Consider the following 21,345-nt stretch of genomic DNA (forward strand, 5'->3'; position numbering starts at 1 on the left):
AGAATATATTTGATTCTGTAGTTCACTTAGAGAAACTTCCAGTTTTTTAATGAGTTCCATGGGAATTGGATTAAAGATTTTCAGACTGGGTTTGTTATTTCTGATGAAGGACTAGTGAAGAAATTCATTAACAGAAAAATTTCTGGAGGCTAGGACTTAAATTTGGTTTACATCATGAGAGAGATTAATTTCATCTCAAACTACAGCTTACTGGACATTAATCTATATTACAGTTCTGCAGACAGTGAAAGTAGAAATTTGTGTTTGGGATCAAAACCGGACAATATAGCCAGTTGTGGGTCAAACAAGAACTAGTACAAATTTTTTTTGACTCTCAGAAAATTCTAATCAGATACTGATTAACTGAAAATTTTGATTTAATACAATAGCTCCAATTTAGAAAGAATGCAGAAAATCGAGTATTTTATTTAATAAACCAACTTTAAACATGCCCTGATTTGTTTGAATACTTGGGGAAAGATACCCTAGGTCACAGAAATGAGAGACTGATGTTGACTGTAAAGGAAGATGAAGCTTATCTTCTATTTTAAACTGCTGCATGCTACAATCTCACTCTATCTCTCATAGAAGAAGCATCTCCACAATGTCAAAAATAGTAATCATGGTAGAATAATATTAAAAGCACATCAACCCTGATTTTTCATTCCATGTCCCTAACCTCTCAAAAAAAAATACATGCTTTCTTTGATTATTGCCACATAGACCAAAATAATATTTTATCTTTCTCCTTATGTTCTTTTATTGTATTTAGTTGCCATTTACTGCAGTGATGTTACTTGGAGATATCCTGTATTGGTTGTTTGGCAAAGGGCTTCAATTAATTTCAAAAAGCAGGCATCACTTTCCATCTTAAGCAATTGTAGTCTACAGTGTTAATGGTGTCTGCATTAATGCAGTTCACTTTATGAAAAAGCTACTGGACTCTATTTTATTTTATGCATTAACATTGTTAGAGAGTCTGTTTTCATTCAGGTCTTCAGTAATGGCTAAAGAGCTACTTTTTATATACAGAAATTTATTGACAACTTCAATTACAAAAATCTCCCTTTGTTCAAATGGCAAAACATAATCCTGGAAAATTTCCTACCTCTTTGGGCTTTGTATGAAAGTTAATTTATCAGTTGGCATACCACTGGGTCCAAACCTGCTTCTACTGAAGTAAGTGGGAATTTTGCCATTGGCTTTGATGGGAGCAGGTGCACGCCCCTAATGAGGTGTGTAATGGAAACGGTGTACACACAAAAAACCTGGACACAGGCAGCATGAGAAACACTGAATAAGAAGAAGGATTTCTCAGAATCCCAGAGCACATGAACAGTGTGTTGCAGTGACATTTAAGCATTGACAAGAAAAGTGAAGAGATCAAATGAAAGAATAGAATGGACAAAAAGATATTGTCACACTGGAACAAGTCACCTCATGCTTGGAAAAGTTTATAAAAACCTTGAATGGAGAGGGAAAGGGCATCATGATAAATGGGAACACCTAAGCCACATTAGATCAGCTGATAACACTGTCATCTTTGCCAAAATCCCTGAAGACCTTGGAGCACTGATGAGAGAATTAATCATGAAAAGTAGGCTTGAGCAATTAGGATAGGAAGAGTTGAGCTGTCCCCAGTGAAACTTGACCCCAACCTTCAACCTGTATTGAAATCAAGTATGACCCAAACCTTTGCTGAAGTATGAAAAAAGGCAAAAGGGAGTTTTTTTCCCACCTCATTATTCCTCATTTCACTCACTGTACTCAGTTCAGGGTGCCGTGGATAATGTCTCAGACTGGTATCAACTAAAATAGTACCAGAACAGCAAGACACTTTGGCTTTATCAGCCAGCATTGCATCCTCAGTAATTAGGCCTGCTTCTCAGTGGCAAGGAAGGGAATGTTAATGAGGCTGAGTGCAGGGATAACTAATCCTGAGGAAGCTCCTGTGTGAACCAAGTGAGACAAGACTTTGTGCTGGGCTGCTCTGTGGGGATCAGATCCTGTGGTGGAAACTGGGTGAGCTCAGCACAGTGAGATCCAGCACACAGCAGGATGTACGTATCCCAGGCAATGCATGTGCCAGGATGCTGCAGGAGAGCCTGTGCTTGAAGAAACTTGATGGTACCTCATGTTCAGGAGAAGGAGTGATAAAGCAGGAAGAGGAAGACTGTGGCCACTTTCATGCTGCAATCTTAATGCAAGTTATGTGCTTTGACCTTGGGTGAGGTATTGATATGATAGGGGAAAGAAAGAGAGGCTGGCTGATGCTCTGTTTCTCCTGTTGATTGGCACAACGTTTATTTCCTGGCTGTGATGAAAGAACCAGGCTTGTTTTACCCAAAGGTGTTAATGCTCATGAGCACAAGGACTACTCACATCCTGAGTCCCTGGCTGTCTGAAACAAGAGTGGGTGTTCACACTGCCAGAGCCAGGCTGTGCCGTGTGCGGAAAAACAGAGGCGTTCTGTGGTCTGGGCTTGGAAAGGTTTTTCAGACCTGGTATTTCTGGTTTGTTTGTTGGTTTGTTGGTTTTCTTTCACTAATGTTACTCTGAGTTTGGAAAGCATCCTCAAGGGGCACTTTTGCTGGACATAACTACTGTTTGCTTGTCCACATTGAGTGTTCTATCTTGGCCACAAGCTGAAGGACACATAATGAGGAAAGGAACACCACTCATTATTTGTTTTGTGGATTGGCAGAGTTGCATGGGTGAAGGCAGAGGCAGATCTCTTGTGATGCTGCAGCTGTTATGGTAGGAAATTTTTCCACTCAGATATTTGAATGAGATCTGGGAGATGAATGCAATTTGTCTCTAGTTTTATTTTTAGTGATTTCACTTTTCTGGCTTAAGTATTTCATTCCCTTTTATTGTCAAGATTTATTACCAGCACTGTTGTGAAATGCAGCCAGTTCCAGTCCTCCAACTCCTTCCTAAACTTAATTTTTGTCAATGGAATAGTTTCCTGTAAAACATGTAATTGTTGGCTTATTGGCAGATTACATGCACAAGCTTTTTTAAAACTGACTAAGGCCAGCACTAATTAAGTGGCTGGTGCCAAGTCCCTTAGTTGCCGATGGAATAAATGAGAATTTCAGTTGTTTCAGAGCTGACTGGTTTTGGACAGTGAAAACTTAAGAACAGTAAGTTCCTAGTTCCTTGCTATGGTATCAGTATTTGTGTTCCCATAGCTCAATTTTTTGACAATTTTAATATATTTGTTAACACAACTTTCCTGTTGGGTAGAAAATGCTATTATCCTAATCATTATAAATAATTTTCAATTGGGGAAACAGAACCCCAAGAAACTATAGTCATGTTTATATTACAGAATACATCACAAGCAGGAGATGTCACCTTTCCTGGAGGGGACAGTTGTTTATACAGGAATGTCTTTTTTGTTATGAACTTTTCATTGGATCTGTCAAGGGATAGGCTAGACTGAAAAAGGGGAATTCCATGCTGTATGTTTGCATCTGTACCAGAAGATTTTGTTCATAAAAATCCATGGAAGAAATCATAACTCTCTAGCCAAAATGCCTTGCCCAGGCTGTGGTATCTGGGATAGGCAATGAGTCAGGTCTTATGTGAGAATCCCTAGAGGGGATCCCTTTCTCCCATAGTCCTGCTGAACTGGGACTTCCCTTGTTGCAGGCAAAAAATGTCTGCAAAAGCAATTACTGGAAGAATTTTTTTTTCTTGATAGCAGTGCCTTCCACAAGGTAATATTTGAGTACAAAATACCAAAAGGAACACTTTTGTCTTCCTCTTCAAAAGACAGCATTTCCAGGATCTCTGTATTTGGATTTTTAAGCAGCTGGTATGTTCTTCTTCTGTGCATGTTCTTTCAAAGCATGGAACCCACCACACTGATTAAGGGTGGGCTGTGATGAGCACCTTAACTCCAAACATACAGAGCTGCTCTGTGATGGACTAAAAAATCACATGCCTTTAACTGTACCTTAGGGGAGGTTCAGCTCCTCACCTATACCTAAAATTTATTGTTCAAACTTGCATTTAACCTGAACTTTAAATTATTCTCTACTCTAAAGGAAAGGAATAAAGAATCAACAAATAAGGGAAAACATATGGGCTTTACCTTAGCTGTGATTTACTAAAAATATAAATTTTGGGTGGCTGTTTTCTGTGTTTATGAAAGGTCATCTAATTCTTTCATGAAACCTAATTTTAAATTTTTATTTTCCTTTAGATTTATTCTCTCCCCTCCCCCCCCCCATATACAAATAAAAAGGTTAAGAAGTGAAGTTTGACTTCTGTGTTCCTGAATTTTCTTTAAAAGTCATGGAGCTGTCAGGATGATGAGTTATTGGTTGTCAATAAAGTAACTATTGATCATAATCTTCCAAAATTCATCCTTCATATGTGTGTAAGAACAGAATATGCTGTGAACTGCAGAACAGAATTAATTACTTTGTCCCCGAGGGAAGAGCAGATAATTACCAAATAACATTTCTATCAAAGCTGTAGCTAAGTCCTGAGTATTACATGAAGCAAATTCCACACTCCTACAAAATGAATAAACTTGTTGGTACTTTCACACAAATTAAGCCTTGTAACATTTCAGTAAAATCCCATTAGGAATGTCCTCATTTTTATAATTAATTTGAATTTCTTTAAGGACAAAGGAAAAATAAATCTTGGAAAGAGTAAGCATATATTCAGAAAGCTTGTACTTTCCTGTGGATATTTTAAACTCACTGGGTTTATGTTGTTATTTTTAGAGGATTCTTTTATCACTTGTTGATCAATATAATTTTAAAGACTTTCATATTGCCGAGGTCTGCTCTGGGATTGTTGAAATATAAATTTTGGAAAGCAGCAGTGTAGTGAAAGGATAATTTATGCTTTGCACTAATTCCCTCCTATCTATTGACATAAATTACAGCTTTGAGAGAAGGAGATGCCTGAAGCTCTCATTATTTTATGTACAGCTTGAGCTCAAAGAGCAGAGGAAATTTTGCAGCTGAGATTTTGCAACTAACATTTTGCAGGACATCCAAAATATTTTCCTGAAACATATACTGCCCTCCAGAATCCAGTAGAGATGGCTTTGAACAAATGCTGCACCAGGAATAATTTCTGCAAAGCCAATTCTCTGTTTCAGAATGCAGAACTTTTTATTGGAAGAGGTTAAATTATTTATTGGAAATAAACTACCCAGCAAATGTAGCTTTTTTGCCTTGTTTGCAAGTTAAGGTCTGATTCTGGATCCCATTAATGTATTTGTTATCCAGGAGTCTTTTCCAATAAAATGAAATATCCTGCTGTGCAATCTGTGTGCTGGCTGTTTGTGGTGGAGGGCCAGTCACCTCCACAGCCCATGGCACAATTACTGCCTGGCTACAGGGGTGCAAATGCATTTCCCCAGTCACCTACCTCAACATGTCCAAACTAAGTGAAGTCAGACCCCTTGTTTGAAGGAAACTTCGCTCACAACTTCAGAAGTAGGCATTTTCTTCAAGTGCTTTAATGAACAGTGAAATCACAAAGTCTGAAATGCTATTTCTTGGCAGCTGAATGTCCACCTCATTATATAGATTATAAGGACACTTCTTTTGTCTTAACCAACAGTGGTGTCCCTCAAATACCCCATCACAGTGCCTCAGCCAGTGAGGCTTGGTGGTGATCACACTGAAAATGCATCTTTAGGGGAAGAGACAACAGAGGTGCCTGACTTGTCTCCTGCTGCTGCAAGAGGGACAGGTTATTTCCCTGCCTTCTCCCCTGTTCTCCCTGCTTCTGCCTCCCGTGCCTTGCACATCCTTCCCTTCTTCTTCTCCAGTTTGCACCAACTTTGGCACTTCTGGACTCTTCACTGAGACTATTTAACTCACAAAGCCTCCACAAAACTGCTGGTTTTCTTTGGCTAACTCAATATTCTGACTAATTATTGAGTTATGTCAGTGTTTACAAGAGTCTGTTGACCACCAGAGCTCCTGAATATGAAAGTTCTGTTAACATACTGGTCTGAACAGTGAATTTATTTGTGTGTGCAATGACTAGAGAGACTCTTCCATCACACACCTAGCAAGGATCACTGAATAAAAGATTTGCCATGTAAGTGATACCTTCCTAAAAGGAAAGTATAGGAGTTGGACTTTGATGATCCTTATGGGTCTCTTCCAATTCAAGGTATTCTATGATTGTATGATTAGAAATAATATTCATAGGGGAAAGTGGCTGTACTCATAATGAGATTACAAGGAGGAAAAGTTTAATTCCTAATTAATTCCTTCTTCCTGAACCAGAGGACTCTCAGCAAGGGTCTTCTAATCTCTGGGCCATGGAAATGCTGTTCTTTACAGGTCCAGAAAGAGGCCTGGAGGAATGAAGATGAGAGGGGACTGAGCACATCAGTGTGCAATGCCATTGGATTAACAGCTAAGGGAAACAGATCTGTAAAGGAGAGGGCTATCCATGACCACAATTAAAGGTGCAGTAACATCAGATTCTTGGGATGGGTAGGTATTATGGTTGTGACAGACTTTAAATTAGGACTACAATTTTTTCAGGTCAATTGTCTGCTTTCCTTTAAAGGGAGAGAAGTGCAGCTCTGAAGCTCTGGTCACTGAAATCCTCTGAAACATTAAGCATTGATGCAGCTCCAGGGAGAAATGGATTTTATTTTTTATGTATTTCCTAGAACAAGGAAGTGCAGGAAAGTCTTTGGACTTTCACAGACCTATTAACTGTGGCATTAGTTTGTACTATATCTGGGAAAAATGCTGGAGCTGGAATCAAAGTCTCAGGACTTGGGAGGTTTCCCACAAAAGAATTATGAAACTGTCAGAAAAAAAACACAGACTGAGGAAAGCACATCATGGGAGAATGAGTAGATCAGAAGGATATTTCCAGTAGATCTACTGCAGGTCTGTGGGAACAAACTCTGCTTTTGCTCCAAAATGATTGTAAGCTTTGAGGATGTGGCTAGTCCCGTGCCAAAGCCCAGCAAATACATTATGCTATAAAAAACCCAGCAGCTGTCTTGGAGTACACTGTGAGCGCCTATCTGTTCTCAGAAGACTACAGAGCACAGCCATGGGAGCACTAACAGTGTCTCTGTGGTGTGAGCAGAACTTTCCTGTATGTGACCTGGGAAGATGAACTCTCATGCTGGAAGGAGAAAGAGAATCTAGGAGATGAAGACTGGCCAAGTGTTTTGAGAATGTAGAGAAGCTGGACAAGCAGAACATCTCTTTGGCCCTGTGGACTTGACTTCTATCTTGGAGTGGAATTTTCTTTCTGTGCATGAAGGCTTGGTGCAGAGGGCTCCAGAGGGATGTGAAAGGTCCAGCAGCTATTTCCATTGCCTGGATCAGGAGAAAAGAGGAGCTGTTGAAATGAAAATGGTGGGGTCTGGAAAGTGTTAGGGGAAGGAAGTGAGCCAGCAAAGGCTATTTTCTCCCTTTCCTTATTGTCTTCTAGATGCAAGCCTGAGCAAACCTGAGAAACCTCTGCCTGTCCAACTGAATGCAGGTGGTTCCTGGAAGAAGAAAGGGCAGACACTTCAGGAGTTTGCTGAAGCCAATCTTGATGGTCAGCTCAGGAATTAAATTGCCTCCAGCAGAGCTCTGCAGTGAGACTGTGTCGTGCAGCCACTCTAATGTGACAAAAAATGAGAAAAGAGCTGTAAAGAAAAGTATTATTTTCCTATTGGCAGCTTGGCAGGTCTTTCTTCTGGGCTTAGTAATTGTTGAGCAGCAGTAGGTGGTAGGGTAACATAACCTGGCATAGGGGTAGTTTGTAATGACAAGGAGATGTCTTTTAAATGTGTGCATCTGAAAGGGATTTGAAAAGGGAAACATATAATCTAACAGACACAACCTCTGAAAGTTGCAGCCGTGGTCAGATGTTTCAGAGTTCTGTGGTAGAGTTCTCAGGCCACTGTTTGGTCCAAGTTCAACCAAGAGTCTGTGGGACAGTTACTTTTGGCTGGGCTTTTTGGCAGGAAAGAAGTTGTTTGTTCAGTAGTGCAGCTACAGCTAGGAAGATTGGAAGCATCGTTAGGCAACAAAACTCAGTGTTTAGGGATTTTATGCATCCCAGATGGAATAGTGGATATTGAGCAATAGGATCCTGGGGGCCCCCCTCTGTTTTCTCTTAGGATATTTGTCTATAGAAGATTACAGTCAACTATCATGTGAGATCTTTGTAGCCAGGATCTGTAAGCTAGGAATGTGTGGACATAAGAGCCTTTAAGGGAATAAGGAAGGAAATACATCAATGTTGAAGAAGAGAATAGGAAATTTGCAAAAAGCTTGAAGACAAAACTAAAGGTCTTTTCTCTGGTATATTTGAAGGTTGTGATAGAAAGAATTATGGAGGAGATATTGAAGAGCACACAATTTTGTGAGACCCACTAGGCCAGAGGGATCAAGCCTCTGAGCTACAAAAAGGGGGAAGAAAGTGGTGAACCTGGGCTTTAGGTAAATACGAACCCAACTACCTCATCTTAGAGCCCTGATCAATACTGCTGTACCACTGACAGGATCATTGCTCTGGCTGATCCAGAACAGCTGAGCTGATATTTTGAGAACACTTTAGGACTAATACAGGTGTTTTAGGAGCAGCCCAATGGAATTTTCTGAAACCTATTTTGTAGTACTGCAGACAGTAGTGTAGTACACTGAGTGACAGGGAAGAAGGGGGCTCCTATGCAAGACTGACAGACGTTCCTCAGCTCTGTTGTACATGAAGGAGACAACTTCCTATGGGGCAAACAACTGACAGCAGCATTGCATGTTCAGGTTTATTCACCCTTTCTGTACAGTTTTCAATTATGTCTTTGGTAGTGGCACCTTACCTTGAGTTTCTGTTGCAATACACTAGCAATTGATACAACTTAGAACCACTTTCTGCTTTGTTTATACTCTTGAAGAGTGATGTTTTCATGAACTCAGACAGAATGAGACTTTATTTGCAGATTAGAGCAGAAAGTATTATTATTGCTATTATTATTAATATTGTTGTTGTAGCTGTTGTTGGCCAGTTTGCAAATAAGAAATGTGCCCCTGCTATATCAAGTTTTGGCCATAAAGTGGAAAACAGAAACAAATGCCATCAGCTTTAGGTGATAATTTCTACTGTATAAATAATATTATGATAAATTCACAGGGTGTGTTATCTCTAATGAATAATTCAGCCAGTTGCAGTTATAATGAGGAATGTAGTGGAAACTCAGTGACTGAACATGTATTTTGTGGTGTCTATTACAACACCTTAGGCAAAATTTTACCAATCAGGTTTTATTCCTCAGGGTTTTCTTTCAAGTCTGGGAATCTTTAGTATTTATTTATATGGGGAAGGCAGAAATGGAATTGGTTGATTTTTTTTCCCAATGTACATTACTCTGCTTCATTTACTTTGACAGAGCAGTATTGTGAAGAATGATACACTTGAAATATTAAACATTTTGCTGGATGTCTGGTCTTGCACTCCCTCTCTGTGCTGAACTAATTCACTTTGATATCCGTATGATTTTTGCACACAAAATAATTACAGGATCAGGGCCTTCGTTTTTGACAATTTTTTATACCAATAACAGGAAAACCATACTGAGATAATTGACCTTGACTCCTCACACATGCATGCCTCCTTATCTTGCCATGTAGAACATCCAAGATGGTTAAATCTCTTCCCTTGCAATAGCAGCCCGAAGGACTGATACTTGAGTGGCTGCTGGAAGCAAAGTGATTGCAGCACCAAACGTGAATTGTGAGTCTGTTGATAACACACAAGCCACGATAAGAAAAGCACGCTTGTCTTATTAATTATTTATATTTGGAATGCACTAACAATATTCTAACAGAGACAAGGTTTGCAGGGAGATATAATTGGGAATCAGTTGGGCTAATAAATGACATACACAAATGAATTTTAATTAGATTAGAAAAACATTCCAAAGAAATCATTGTATGAGAGATGAAAATGAGTATACACAGACCATCTCACCTATTCTTATTCACAATAGTGGTTGATAATGGAGACTTAAGCAACTATTAGTATCTGTGCAGTAGGCTGATTTTTCTTGCACAGAGGTAAATCTAACAATCCCCATGTCTGAAGGTGGCCCTTTGCAACCACAGCCTTGATAAATTGTAATACAATTTAGAATCCTGACTTATGTTGGGACTATCCAATTGTTCTGGAAAAAAAAAAAAGTCTATGCTGAAAAATGAAGGAACAAATAAGTGGAAGTTGATTTTTTTTTTTTGCCAGTACCATGGAAAGGTTATAAAGTTCAGTCCTTTTCATAATATTCCATTGCAGTATAGGAAACCTGTGCTGGCTTCAGTGTCAATCACTGTTTAGAAATGTCACCAATAATTTGTACTCTGTAAGTGCTCAATGTGTGAACCCCTGGCTCTAATTGGATCCACTGATTTCAGCTAAATCTCGTCCTGTCAGCAGCTCAGCAGTAGGTGGGATATTGAAGCTCTAATGAATCCAGTAATAACTTTAAATTGCCAACCTGGATTATTTAAAATTTTTATGATGTTGAAAATAGTTTTGCTTTCCTGAGGAAAGAAAATAATCTCCAATTAGTTTTTAAATAACTATGCTAAATTACTGACCAAGCAAGTGAGACATAGACATTTTAGGTGTGCATGTGTGTGTGTATCTGAGTTCTCTCAGTAGAGAAAATTAGAAAAAGAAAATTAGGAGACAATGATGTCCAGATAAGTTGGATCAGAAAAATATGATTTCATGCTTTGGTCCAGCAAACATAGAACTAATTATTTAAGTAAGCCTTTTTTCTGAGAAAGAGGGGTGACAAATCCTATATTGTTTCAGTAGCTGCTTTGGTGAGATAGAGGCAGTGCTGCTTTTTCAACTTCTTAGTTTCTTATCCTGGTTGTCTAATGAAATGTGAAGAGATGTGCAACCAGAGCTGTTTGTCTGTGTCCATCTGTCTCTCTACTCATGTCTTCACCCAGGAATTTTAGAAGTTGTGATGAAACTTTAGCAAATTTGGCAAAGGATTAAATGTCTCGGAGATATCAAGGGTATTCAAATTTGATGTTGCCCAATGCAGAAAGATCCTACTCAGAAGAGACAGCTCAGTCCAGGTCAGGCTGCTCACAGGTCAGCTTTAGCAGTGAGAGATCCACGCTGCTTGTTTGGGCTTCTGGCCACAGAGGTGCTAACAGTGAGTGAGACTGAAGCCCTGCACTATCAATCCCTCCATCTCCTGCCTACGTGCAAGGTCTGGAAAAGGCTCCTTAGTGATAAAAGCAAATGTCTCAGGCTGTTGTAGTGGGCAATTCCCACTTTATGAGGCAAAAGAGCAGCATCATGGAGAGCAGAGAGGATGAGGAAAGCTTCTGGAAGCACCAGAGAGCTCAGTGGGTGCAGGGACATTGAAGGCAGCTGCAGCTGATGAAGGAACACAGCATGGAAGAACTGGGAGGTACCACACACTGGTGGCTTGGGCTTGCACTTGTGGGGAAGATTTAGGGAAATGAAGGTGTGAGATTAGGAAGAAATGTGGAGTTACTGGTGATACAGGAGAACATAGGATACAAATCCAACCACAGCAAGGCCTCACTAGCTGTGCAACACATGGAACGCTTGGGTTTGGTTTGCTTTTTTTAGATATGACTCATTTCTTCCTTGAGATTTCTGGGCTGAAATGGCCCTGCCTTAAGCTCTAATGCAGCAGGAGCTATCCACTGAGATGCAGCAGGAATACTTGCAAGAGCACCTGAGAGGATGTTCTTGTGAATACCTCTCTAGGCTAAAGCAAAAGCTGTTTATCACAAATAAGATACAACTTTTTATTATCCAACTACATAAGTGCATATTGTGTATCATGAAGCTGAACAAGGCTTACATAACCCATAATTACAATAACATTATAGCTTCCTTGTCCTCAGAGATGAACATATCTATCCAAAATATGTGTGCCCTGTCTGAAGGCAAGAGCCTGATCAATTCTGCCCCTGCTATTATGCAGTCATAGTAAAGCCAATGACCTAGAATTAAGAGCAACTTTTATAGCATTGAATTTATCCTTTGGCAAATTATGGACCTTATTTTTTATTGCATATGAAGCAGTCATTTGAATAATCACTCTAAGTATTTGTCCACCCTGCCCTTTCTTTGTGCTGTTAAAAACAATAGAAAAAATAGCAAAGTAATAGCAAATCCTGCATTGTATTTATAATTCCAGTTTTCCCAGTTCAAAATATTCAGGTTTAAAATATTTTAACAACAAATTACATATTTTCTAGATTATTATCTCATTATTAAGATTTGAGTTTCTGTTATCCTTATGTGACATTCTTTTCCTTTAGTCCACCCCCAGCCCTACATTCACTTACGACTTTCAGTATTTGTTCTCCCTCCTGAATTCTTGCAATATTTAAATGCCAGTACATTTCATTTTCCTATGGTCTCAAATAGCTGGAATTTAGTCACCTCAGGCCACATAGAAGAACTGCTTGATAGAATTTTAAAAATAATAAGTAGATAGGCATGTATTTCCTAGCACTGGAAAAGCAGAACGTTCTTCTGTGTGTTTGACTGACGGAACTCTCCTGAACTGATTGCTCAATACATCTGAGATTGAGTTGTACTACTAACAGCATGCTAAGACACTGAGAGTCTAGGATAGAATCTTTCAATTGTTGTTTCATGCCAAATACATGAATGTTGGACAGACATTGCATTTCACTATGCCATAAATTACCCAGGTTTTAATGTGCCTTCATTCAGTCTCTTAATTCCTTCAGCTTGTTTTCTCTCAGTTCCCTTTGATTTGCCCACATCCTCCTGGTGCTGAAGTATCCAGAGGAGAGGGGAGGAAAGTGATTGCAGAAGCAAGATAAACTTGGAATGTAGGAAGCTGCGGTTGAATTATTCTATGTGTAAGCTGAGTTGGAAACTGCAAGCACAGTACAGAAAGAATATATTCAGATTTTTCCTTGCAAGAAAAGGAAGAGACTCATATGAAAAATGACCACAAAAGGAAATGGGGAGCTGAAGAACAGGAGGATGTAAGCCTGCCACCTGCCTCCTTTGAAACGAAGTAGCTGGTGTATGCATGTTTTCCTTGGATTCATTTCAGTCCAGCTTTCTAAACTTCTGCTTTTCTTACTCTTGGCTCCTTTCATGGTGGGATTTCCCCAAAGATCCATTATTATTTTGCTTCAGGTAAGTTGGTTTCCTTATGCTGCTGCATCAGCCAGAGCTGCACTTCTGTGAACAAATGTTGCATTAATTATGAAGAGTGGAAAGGAGAAGGAGAAAAAAACCCATTAGCAACACTTAGATTGTAAGCATCTGATAACTGTTTTAATAACTGTACATTTGTCTTAAGGATCAGAGACTCCAAAGGCAAGTATGTGGATTTGCAGCTTGTTTTCATTGCTTCGTGTATCTGTAGGTGGAGGAGGAAAAAATAAACATAGATAACATCAAATGGAATGAGTGACTGGAAAGCTAAACTCCTAAGCTCCTTTGAGATATTTTATCCAGCTAGTAAACTCTTGCTAGAGATACACAGTAAATGCTAAAGGAGCAGTGTTATTTAATTAGATAATATTTGCAATGTAAATGTTGATAAATTAGTTAATGGGCTGTATTCCTTCCTTGCATAGGGCTGCTGAAAGTGACAGTCCTTGGAGGAAAGGAGAAAGGAGAACTTGCAGCATAAGGTGCCTGCAGCTTCCCCTGTGCCTTCACTGGAGACACTGAGGACAGCCAACATGACTGGAGGGAAGAACAAAGAAGAGTGTTTTCTGGTGGTGTGCTCTGCTTCCCACTGAGTTTCCTTAGTAGGAATTTCAAGAGAAATTGACAGAAAGCTTCCTCAAGGTGTGCACCAGGTGTATGGGCATATCCTCTCACTGAGGATATCCTGAGGTCTGTCAGGATTTGGGAAGAGCAGAAAAAAAATATTCAAGAATCAGATGCTATGAATTTACAACAGGGTTCTTCAAATCAGTGGTGCCTGAACACAAAACAATCTCCCAGCCAGGGAGATGGTTGGGAATCTTGTTAGATGGGGAGCTTGCTTAAAGCAAGGTCCCCTTACACTCATGGCAGAAAACCAAACCAAAACAGCAGCTAGGACTATATGAATGATGACTCCTGTATCTGTAGTCTGAACGGCTGTCTGTGTTTGGGGGTCATAAAAGTGTCAGAGCTGGGTTCTTCTGCTGCACTTTAGCAAAAGTTCCATTTTAGTGCAAAATGTACTTTTACGTGTGCCTGACCAAAATGCAACTGTTAAAACAGAAAAGCTTGGCCAACATTGCAGCAGAGAAATGTTTGGGAAATATTGACTGGAGCATTCATTACTAATTTTTCTAGGGCCAGATTTTCATCATTAAGTTTTCTTCTTGCATATAAAATTTCCTGCCTGCAAATAATTACAAACACATTTTTCCTATAGCAATAAGTTTTAATTCAAGTTTTAGAAACTAAATAGTAATATTTACACCTCTGAACAAAAGGTCAGGGCCAGAAGGACCTTTACTAGACTTTCAGGTCTACATTGTTTTTTACAAAAGGTCAAACTAGCACATTTTCTTGTCCCATTTAAGCAGTCATGAAAATTCTCACTATTGTCACTTACCTGCTCTTTGGCAATGATTAATCCAAGTCTTTTCAATGTCCCCCATGAGCACAGGAACAACTGCTGCTCTGTCTCTGCTTGGATACATCTTTCTTATGCAGGGGTGATTGTCCACCACTTTTACAGACATCCCCTGCCACCATGGCATCACTTGTGCCTGGCAGAGTACACAAGCATGGCAGAAAGAGCTGGTTTGAATACCTGATTGCTCAGTAGAGCTCTCTGTAACAGGGGAAACAGAAACAACCTTTTGCACTGAGTTGAGAGTCCCTGACAGAGGCACCTTTAGCAAGTGCATGAATGAGTTCCCTGTACTGAGCACAGAACCCTGTGCCTTTTCTGCTCATAACTCTTGGGTGATGGTGGCTGCATTCCTCCTTCAGGTTAGCCCTAAAGCTGAAGGTGCAGCTCTCCTGCCATTCAAACAATTGTAAAGCCTCAGGCTTTTCCCTCAGGGTGGCTGGCCATGGGTGCCAGGCAGAGCCACAGGAAGGACTGAGCTGTTCTTGCCTTGCTGCTTTGGCCAGGGTGTTTCTCTGCCCTTCTGTCAGTTGATTTTACGCATGGACAGCGAGCAGTCCTCTGCCTCTGCAGCATTCTCCTGCCATTTCACTCAAGTCTGAAAAACCCCAGAGTGGCTGCTGGGTTTAAGTGTTCACAGGTAGCTGGCAATTAGCACTAACCTGCCTACCCCTGCTTGTACCAAGACAATGAGAACCAGAATTCCTTCTGCTTGATGATGATGATAGCTAAGAAACTCTGGCTAAAATGTGTCTAAGCTGTTCCCTCCCTCTCCCTCATCCAGCTGGCTCTATAATCATCCACCCTTTTCACTCAGGCTGCAAAGTAGCTCTTAGCAGAAGAGCAGAGGTTGAAAAATGCCAGTCACTTTCATAACCATATGGCAACCACATTGATTGGGTGGCTGAGAAGGGCTGTGATGTTACCACATGTCTGTAATTTTCCTGTTTTAATGTGGACAACCTCAGGTACAATTTTAGCTTAAGCCAAAGGCAGGTTTGAGTGTTTAAACTGTCTCAGGTCATATTGTGCAGTAGAAAAACATAGGTGCATTCCTAGCTGTAAAATAGTTTTGTGAGTCCCTTCAGAAAGGAAATGAGACTGATCTAAGAAAAGATTCTGATGTCCTAGGGGTAGAAGGTGTAGCCACAAAAGTTTTCCTTTTTACTGTACATTTAATTTTAAGTAATACACTGTATAGTAAATATGTAAGAAGAGCAATGCATAAAATGAGGTCTGAAACAAAAGGTCTGCTCCACCTCACTCTCACCTGAACTTACTCCTGCTCCTTGCCTCTTGCTGATAGTAGCACCTGCATGGTGACAAGGTGAGATCAACTTACTGAGCCAAGAGACAGGTAAACCTTCAAAAAAATTAGGAAAAAAAATTGGGATACTTACATGCTTGTGCAGAATGATGCACAGGTCAGGCAGGAATACCTGGGACAAGTACCAAGTGCTGGGACCATGCCCTGGCCTCTCACACTGAACATGAGGAGCTGGTGATGGACACGAGAAGCAGGGAGTGTGCTGAGAGGAACAGTGTTTATCAATACATTTTCTGTTTGGTGACCTCGCAGTCATCAATTAATTACCCTGTAACCAATGCCTTCAGAAGAGGACATTTTTCCTTCTGCAGGCATTCAAAGACAGAAAATCATATCATTGCTGGTTTTGAACCATTCATACCACTTGTGACTGGGAGAAGAAAGAATACTTGCCCATCCCTCAGCCTGAAGCAGACACTTGGGGTTTTGGCAAAGTCAGTGATTAGATGGAAGCACAGAGAGATAAATGTAGAGATTCTCACACTGATCTGTGCAGCATACGTGGTTTGAGAGGGTTCAGGGGAAAAAAGTTTCATAATTCTCTCTGGTTAAACATGACTAACAATGAGGTAATGGTGGCTCAGAAACATGTTGTAGTTAAGGTTGCACTCTAGAGACTGTGGTTAGCTTCCCAGGCTCTGCAATTGGGCCAAGAAAAGTAATTACAGCGATTAATAATAATGTTTGTTTTGCCAGTCACATAGTCCATTCCTCAGAGCTGGTTGGTCTGGAGGAGGGGGAGGTAAACTGTAGGAAGGAAATTGGAGCAACAAAGTACAGCTCTTGCAGTGTATAACCAAACACTGCTGGAACCACCTCAGTCTGGTGTCAGCAATTTTCATACAGCTGCAAAGAGCAGCCGTGGGTTTGTGCTGTATGGCAGGAGTTGTTAGCCTCTGTGTGTGCTGTATGGCAGGAGTTAGGCAGTGTGTGTGTGCTGTATGGCAGGAGTTAGGCAGCGTGTGTGTGTGCTGTATGGCAGGAGTTGTTACCTGTGTGTGTGTGTGCTGTATGGCAGGAGTTAGGCAGTGTGTGTGCACTGTATGGCAGGAGTTGTTAGGCAGTGTGTGTGTGTGATGCTGAGGTGGATGTGGGCAGTGCAGTGCAGGATAACTCACACTGTGCCCTGCAGCTGAGGCACTGTGCTGAACAGAGGAGGCTGCTTTGTGTAACTGAACACCAGGCACTGTGATGCTGTGCTCTGGAGAAGGGCTGTGCTGCTTTGTAGGGCTGGACTCTAAAGCCAGGGTAACATTTTGTATTTCTGAGGATGAACAGCTATGAGAACCTCACCTTTCTGTCGGGGATTTACTGGAATGCAGCAGTAAACAGCAATGTATAACGGGAATTGGAAAGGGAGCCTTGCCTGTGGTACTAATCATAAAACCTTAGTAACATCCCATTGTGTGTTTCCTACCCCTGCCTGTCCGTGTGCCTGTTGGGAAGGTGGGGCACACAGGAGGAAGCAGGCAAGGGCTGCCATGGCAGAGCCAGCGGGAAAAAAGCAAAAGCCAATCCCTTGGCAAAGTTTGGCTTCATGATTACTGGAGTCCTTGGTGTCACCACAATGAAGAGGAGTTGCCATGGAAACCATTGCAAAAGATTAAGCATATCAAGGAAACCTGATTGTGAGAGAATGGTTGGAAATATAAGAATTAAATTAATGTAGAAATGATGTTTTTGTTTCATTTCACAAGTCATGGTAGAAACCTTTACATTCACAAACATCCAATTAAGAAAGAAGTTATAGTGAAATCTGAAAGCCTTATTTCAGAGAAGCATGATTGCTCTATAATTAAAGGAAAATAAATAGTGTTTTACTATCCAAAATGAAAATCCAGTGGTGCAGACTTTGTTATTCTTCATTTTCCCACTGTAGGATCTGCCGAATTTTTTGACATTTAAGGCAGACAGGCCGCAGTGACCCCCTGGGATATACTCACAGGTGCAGTGGCTTCCAGCCATGGAGTGGCCAAATGAATTTCAGATAGTTGGGAGAGGAAGGGAACACTTAACTCCTCATTCTCTTTTGTCACATGCTGGCCAGGGTCCTGGACCAGCTAAGCTGTGCTCATTTGCAAGTTATGAGAACAGAATGGCAAAGGTCAGTGTTTTATTCTGTCTGCGCTGGGCACTGCCTATGCCAGTCCTTGGCATAAAGCAAAAGATGCTTCAAACTCTTTTATAGTGATGAGAAATTACTAGCACAGCTGGCTTAGGCAACTGGGAAGAAGGAAGGCATGGAGCTCATCACCACTCCTCCCCCTCCTGGTAATGCCCCAGGGACAGCCAGGGAGTTGGCATCTGGACCCTACAGAGGAAACTGAAGCCAAGAAACAATTTACAGCTTTCATGCAGTACTAGAAAATAACTGAGTATCATGGATGGACTGGAGAATCCAACCCACTGACCCCTGCCCTTGCATCAGCACTTTGATGTGTCACAGTCATCAAGGGATTCATCCCTTAAAATGGTATTACTGGCCTAGTACAAAATCAATGGCACTGGTTTCACCCTGCTGCTCTGAGAACGTTTCCAGGAAAAGGGGGGATTATGTTTCATTAGTGCAAGCACTAAACTCTGTGTCAGGAAAACACAATGAAGTGTTTGGCAATAACAGGAGACAACCCTGGGATGACAGAGTAAGTGTGTGCAGAGGCTCTTTCTTGGTTTGGAATAGATGTGTTGTGTCATTAAGGCTGTCTTGTTCAGCTCAGAGTCTCTGAAATAACAACACTGGAGCATCAGAAGAACATGGCTCCTCCATCTCCTCCTTGGAATGACTAGTATCCATGCAGCTGAATCTGGCCACAGCCAAGGAGCTCAGGTTTGGTCTAGAAGGTCATTCACTCTAAACACCTGTCCACAGACCAGTCTTCATCCAGTCTTACAAATATAGAGCTCCATTTGCCCAAACAGTGCTACTCCAAAATTAAGATGTCAAGGGAGATAATGAAATTATTAAGTGCTTCTCAGTCAGGAAATACAGAGCTGCATAATTTTTTTATTGAACCTCTGTAATGACCAATGCCTTCCTTCTCTGTTTGCTTAAGACATTGCCTGAGGTGACAGAAACTCACACCACAGAAGACAAACACAGTCCCTCCTGATTAAGTTTTATTGCTGAACCCCAAACCTTTCATCCAGACAGTGTCCTGCACTACACTAACCCCTGTCTTCATGAATAAAGGCCAAATTCACTTTCCCAAAGTGTTATGGTATCAACACTGTACTAGAAGGTGGTAGGTGATTAAACTTCACAAGTGTGTCACTGAATGATGGAGGAATGTTGGATGTTCCACAGCAGGTCCAAAGGTTGTGTATTGAAGCTGGCTTTGGCACTGCAGCTGGACCCTTTCATTTACAGCTATCACATAAAAACTGTGACACTGGGAAATCTTTGTCTCAATTCTGCAAGATCTCAGACCTGAGTACTGCATGGTGCTTTTCCTAAGATACCTCTGAGAGCCCTTTGGAAACCCGAGTTGGTGCACATGATTGTTTTAGATGCTGTGAATAGAAGTGCCCTGATACTGGGGTGATGAACGTAAAATAAAACCCCAGATAAAGAAAATAAGTACACCAGCAGACACAAACAGCTGTACTGGTTTCCTGTTTGCATCTGGCCTCAAGTCAAGCTGCTGAGATAGCTCTCTAAAGTCCTGCATGGATGGAGTCCGGCTCTGCTGTGACTGCCTCAGCCTAGAAATTTTGCAGTGATATTAAAATCCAGTTGGGATAAGTGCTCCTATTTTGCTGCTGGGGGCAGCCAGGCTGTGTGGAGCGCTCATGGTCTTGTCTTCTCTGTTCAACAAGAGCAAGCAAGATGTTCTCAGGTCTGGCATACAATTCAGCTTTCCTCTCAGACTTTCTCAGAAGGGGCTTGGCATTTAGTTTGTTGACTTGGTGGGTTTATATGCTAGCACTGATCAATAGCATGACATGTAGTGTTTGTCACTGCTGCACACAGATTCTAAGCCTTGTATGGATCAGGAAAAAAAAGTACAAGGAAATGAATCCATAAAAGTGTGTTTTCTTTTTTGTATTCTAGCAGACCAGGGAAATAAATGTAAAAGAAGAGAAAACATTTTCAGTTCTTATAATTATTTAAGCCTATATCTCAATGTGAATCTCTGTTAAGAATAGTGCAGTAGTTTTTTCTTTCTTCTGCCTTTCCCACACTGTTGTGCTGTTCACTTTATTATTGCTGTCACAATCTGCTCTCTGTCCAATATGATTGCTATCCCCAAAGGTTTATTCTACATAGCAAACATCCTGTAATAGTGACCTACTCTAATAACAGGAAATTTATTTTTAAACTGCATAATGCCTGCTCCATATTAATCTGCTTCTTTTCAAAAAAAAAAAAAAAGAAAAAAAAGTTTGACATGAAAATCTACTAATATTGCCAGAAGCCTGATAATTTTCTACAGAATTTTATATCTTCTGAAGTTTGCAGTGTTCACTAATTTGAGATAGCAATGAGGCATTTTTTCCTTTCCTCTTCTGGTCAATAAATGCTAAATAATAAATATCAGGAAACAATCGAATCAGTCAAACATCAAAGGTCAATGCTCATCAGTCACAATCTTTTCAGAAGCAACTTTATTCTCCTCCTTTCAACCAGTAGCTGCAGAAAGAAGTTAACCCTTGGTGTGCATAGACAATAGTCTAAAATACCTTGTGACTCTCATTATACTTTCCAGAATGGGTTAATTTTTATTCAACTTCATTCCTCTTACTTTCTTCCCTACCTGGCTTTGCCTTTGTGATACCACTTTGGGGTCAATGGCACTGTTATCCAATGGGTGATGAGACATCAGTCTTGTTTTTTCTGTCTCTGAGTGATTTTCTTGGGAAGCAAGAAAACCCATCCTGTCAGATCCTTCTTCAAAGGGCCCAGTAAGTTTGCATTCACTACATCTGCTGGAATATCTAATGAATAAGTGTAATCCTTTTGGGTTTGCTAACACAAAGAACTAATACATCTTAGACCATATTTTAATACCCTTAAGCCTGAAGGGTCACATTATCAAATCTCTGCTCTATCAAAGTATTTTCAATTGCATCTTTTTTTTTTTAATGCCTTTAAACATGACTTGACAGCGCTTCTTCCAGATCCATTTTATATTCTGCATTGTCTGCCTCAAGGATATCGTATGCATCTCTATCTTAATGAAGTTGAGTTCTGCATCTACTACCAGGCTATTTTCTCCCAGATAAATCATCATGTCTGCTCCTGTCAGTGCATCTAACAGAACAGAGGGATGAGAACTCCAGCTGATTTCTACTGGTCTGCCTCTCTTCCCCATGTATCCCTGCACTCTGCACTGCATGGCTAGCCCCTAGTGCTTCCCTCATCACTGCTCTGACACTGATCACCTCTATGCTT

Source organism: Agelaius tricolor, unplaced genomic scaffold (genome assembly GCF_023055355.1).
Source record: "Agelaius tricolor isolate 1412-34295 unplaced genomic scaffold, bAgeTri1.0.p SCAF_6, whole genome shotgun sequence".
Taxonomy (NCBI): domain Eukaryota; kingdom Metazoa; phylum Chordata; class Aves; order Passeriformes; family Icteridae; genus Agelaius; species Agelaius tricolor.